Source organism: Grampus griseus (genome assembly GCF_964374135.1).
Source record: "Grampus griseus genome assembly, chromosome: X".
Lineage (NCBI taxonomy): Eukaryota > Metazoa > Chordata > Mammalia > Artiodactyla > Delphinidae > Grampus > Grampus griseus.
This window is the reverse complement of record NC_138999.1, coordinates 115,273,221-115,278,136: the sequence shown is the minus strand read 5'-3', so window position 1 is coordinate 115,278,136 and position 4,916 is coordinate 115,273,221.

The window sequence follows — 4,916 nt, the reverse complement described above, 5'->3', positions numbered from 1 at the left end:
AAAAAGTTGTCCGTGTCATAATCCCCAGAACCTATGGATATGCTTTGGCACATGGCAAAGGAGAATTAAGGTTGTAGATGGAATTACGGTTGCTTATCAGCTGACTTTAAGATGGGGAGATTATCCTGGATTATTCAGTCATGTCCAATGTAATCACAGGAGTCCTTATAAGTGAAAGAGGGAGGCAGGAGAGTAAGGGGTCAAGGTCAGAAGGAGACTTGAAGATGCTATACTGCTAGCTTTCAAGATGGAGGAAAAGACATGAACCAAGGAATGCAAGTGGCCTGGAGCAGCAGAAAAGGCAAGTGAACAGATTCTCCCCTGGGGCCTCCAGAAGGAATGCAGCCCTGGTCTCCTTGATTTTAGCCCAGTGAGATCCATTTTGGACTTCTGACCTACAAAACTGTAAGATGATAAATCTGTGTTGTTTGAAGCCACTAAATTTGTGGTAATTTGTGAGACCAGCAATAAGAGACTAATATAAATGGCTATGAAGGTAAGAGAATACGCTGAAATATTTTCACTTTTCAATTGACACCCTTCTTTAAGAGAAAAAGAAACAAATTCATCAAGTTTAAGAGCTAAGTGGTGACCCTAGATAAATGGTTTTCATCAAAACTCTGGAGCCCAGAGGGAGAGAGGGGCTCTGAGTGGATGGGGCTCTAGGCCCACTCAACCCTGTCAGAGCTGAAGCTTTTTCACTTGTATCTGTTATTTATATTGGGCTTTGGTGGCTGTATTAGTCAGGATTCTCCAGGGCAACAGAGAGAAGGAGAGGGAGAGGGAGAGAGAGAAAGTGGATTTGAAAAACTCTCTTCTCGTCTTGCGTCTTTCTTGACTATCACACAGAACCCTCATAACACTCTGATCACTCTAATACCAGATGTGTGGGGGTTCTTCCCTGCCAAGCCATTCTCTGTGACACCGGCTGGGCGACCTACACTTTAACTCAATTCCCACACTATCTACCTGGAGAGAGCGTCAGATCCCACAAGTTAAGGGCTCAGTCCCACAAGACTGCCCACAGAAAGTGATATGATTTTTGAAACTTTAGGCATTCCCACAATTGAACAGTCTTTCACTAATAGCAAAAACAACAGCTACCTTACAAAATAACTTTTAAAAAAGAACCTATCCAAAGAGTTTTAGAGAAACATAAGCAATTTAGTCCAATTGCTGGCAGGGTGACAGGGAAGCCATTTTGGTCTTGACCAGGATTTAAATGCCTGTTCTCAAATAAATGTGCCCATTCCAAATGCCATTCGAGGGCTTTTAGACACAAGTTTCCATAGGGCTATGATGACCAATAAGAAATCACATCTCAGTGCCTTTCACATTTGATGAGTGATGTCTGTAGCCTCACTGAAGTGAGGTCAACCTCTGGATCTGATGCTTGAGAGCTATTAAGACTTTGGACAAGTGACCTCTTTGAACTGTAAGATATTCAAGAAGTTGTAGCTATTTTTATTATTATTACTATTATTATAAATTCCCACTTTAAATGGGGATAATTAAGTACCTACTTCATAGGATTGTTACGGCAATTAAATGAAATAACGCACTTAGCACTTTGGCATATAGCAATTGCTCAGCAAATGGTAGTAGCTATTAATAGCAGTAGTAGTGTGACATCTAATGTGAAGGTGACATTATAAAGTCAAGTCGAAATCCCATTAAAATTATTCTCGAAAAGTCCTACTAATATCCTGAAGTACACTCTCCGTGCCTTTGCGTACATCCTGTCCAGCTGATTTCCTTCTGTCTCACGCTCATCCTGTTGCATCTACTCACTGAGTGGAACAGCAAGTGACTCGCTCTTTGTCTTTCTTTTATTTTTCTGTATTGGGTGGGGAGGGAGGAGCAGCACGCACGCTCAGTTGAACTGGCACGAATTAAATGTGGTAGATGGGACATCACTGGTTTATTAGTCCTAGGAAGCTGGCTCTTTTCAGTGTTATCTCCTGTGAGCCCTACGCTTTGCTACTTTCTTGTTCTCTGAGCCGAAAAACATTAAAAGTTTTAAAAAGGCTGACCACGAGACTCCTTTCTATAGGAACTACAGAATTTTAGAGTTGCAAAGGATCTTGAAGGTGTTGACCAATGCATTGGGTGGCGGAACGTGCCACCAGATGTGACTGTGCTACTTACAAGCCGGGTGAGCCACTTAACCCCTCTGCCCTTCCATAGGCTCACAAGTGAAATGATGGCCTGTGCTGCCCGCCTCCCAAGGTTGTGAACAAGACTCCACAAGATAGTATTTATCCCAATAAAGATATTAATAATAGCTAGCACTTACTGAAGGCTAAGTTATCTCATTTAATTCTTACAATATCCTTGAATGAGGTAGTGCCCAATTAACTGGGCATTACCCACCCCACCCCCCCGGGTAGTGCCCAGGATAATTAATTATCCCCCATTAACTCATGGAGAGCCTGAGACACCAGAAGGTGTGTCAAAACACTTTGAAAACTCTGAAGCGCTCTGCAAGCATAGGGGATGATGGAGATGAGGATGTCGAGGGATAGAAGTACAAATGTGACCTTGGCAAATCACGTCTCCAAACGGGGCTGAGTTTTCTTATCTGTAAAATGAGCAGGTTGAACTCTTTCAAGGTACATCCAAAACTTTAAGAGTCTAAATACAAAAGCTTGGAGCAAGGTCCATTGTCTACACACTAAAAGTAAATTATTTCAAGAACAAATTCTAATAAATTCGCTTGTCATGCTCTCTATAGCAGCTCCATTCAGTTCACATGTTGAAGCCTGCATGACATTTCACCCACTGCCAAATCGCCCCTTTCTTTTATGTTTATTTGACAAGCATGAATGCTTTGAAATGTTCTGAATATTTTCTCCTTAGAGCACAATTAAAGGACCAAGGAACATTCCCAGTAAAGCCTGCTTAGCACCGGATTATAATTTAATAATACATTCGTGGCTCCTTTGGTGTGCCTTACTGAAATAGCTGATGTGCATTTTTCTGTAAGGCCAACAGAATGCATTTACTTTCCCATGTTTTCATTAGAAATATAACATTATAGTTTTTCAGAGACAGAGAGAGAGAGAGAGAAGGAAGGAAGGAAGGAAAGAAGGACGGAAGGAAGGATGGGAGGGTGGGAGAGAGAGACAGAGAGAGAGAGAGAGAGAGAGAGAGAGAGAGAGAGAGAGGGAAAACCTCTGCTCTAACCCAATCCCAATATTTTTCATTCCCAGATGCTTCCTTCAGTCCTTGTTCACCTGCTTCCAGATGTTTCCACAGTTCATCGTTCATTCCACAGGTATTTATTATGCCATAGCATGTAGCAGGCACTCACTGTCCTAGGGACTGAGTTTACAGCAAAGACAAAGTCCCAGGCCTTGCTGCAAGCCTTGTGTACATGCACTTTGCACTTTTATTCCCCCTCACCTTTTTTTTTGGACTTAACATTATATCTTAAACATTTTTCCATGTGTCTGCCCTGAAAGAATGAGGACAGAGAGAATAAAATCGGCTCTGTAGGTCAGAGGGAATTTAAGCTCATAAAAGATTTGTGCAGTGCTTCTGGGGAAGAGATTTGAAGATGATTTGAGGAGATTTGAAAGCACTCTCTAGATGATACTCGTACATTATGTCATTTACTTCCATCTTTACGACAACTCTATGGGGTCAGAAATATTATTATCTTACTCCCATTTTATGTATAAGGAAATTGAGGCTCAGCGAGGTTCTTACTGGCTCCAGATCACATAGCTTATAAATTGCAAAGCTGGAGTTGGAGTCCCAGTCTGCATCACCCCGAACATCTCCCTTCACTTTTGGGATGGAATGGGGCCTTCCAGTTCTTCCTTAAGGAACTTTGATTTGCTTCTGTTTTCTTCTTTTTGAGGAAGGTAGGGAGTGGAAAATCATTCTGCACCACCTGTTGCTCAATTTCGTAACTACTTCCAGGTTTGCAAGAAGATAGAAGTAGAGAGAAAGGAGGTAACATGCAACTTAGAGGAACTGAAAGAAAACAGGAGCTCTTCCTTTCTTTTTCTCTTTTCTTGCCTCAAGTCCTGCCACTGCATCACTTTTGTTTGGAGAAACAACTGAGAAAACAGTATAAACAGTCTACTAGCAATGGCATAAAACACAAATGACTAAGATATAGTAGCTAGACCGAATACTCAAGGGATGCCAAAGACCCACAGCTTTACTGCATACATGTAACAAGTGGTTAAAGGGAGGCCAGGGTCACCTTGAACCTTTTAGATGTCTCCAAGGTAATAACAGCAACAAAACCAAAATTCCAATAACAGGAATCCCTGGACAGTCATGCAGCTCTTTACCGTCTTCAACTCCCTGTACAGCAGTTTCTCAAATATGAGCGATGTGTGAACACCTTCTGTTGGAAAAGAAATTCCTTCAGACCTTCAGTGTCGATCTTTTATTGTAATATTACTTAAATAGATGGTAACATAAAAGAAGACATAAGCTCCTTATGCTTATACTTAAACAACAGTAAACCAGATTGATTCTGCATATTAAACGCAAACAAAACTACAAAATCAAATTCAACTTTGAACATTAATTTCAAAAATTCAAATCACAAACATTAATTTAATATGATGGTTGATGTTGTTTTGCTGAAACTAAATCACTTTCCCCAATGTGAATACTGGTATGAGCATTATTAAAACACTTCCTCTGAAGTAACTATGATATTATCCACCTTCATTTGGAACAAATACATCATTTATGCATTAGGTCTACCTCTGTTCTTTTCTCTTGGATCCAAAACAATTAAAAGAGTACTCTTTGTACTATTATGATTGTAAATAGAAATGCAAATTCTGATGCTGAAATTGCATGACAGGGTTTGGTTATAAGGTGGTCATCCACTTAATACAATTCTGGGAGACATCTTAGGACCACACTTGGAAACACTAGAGATTAAG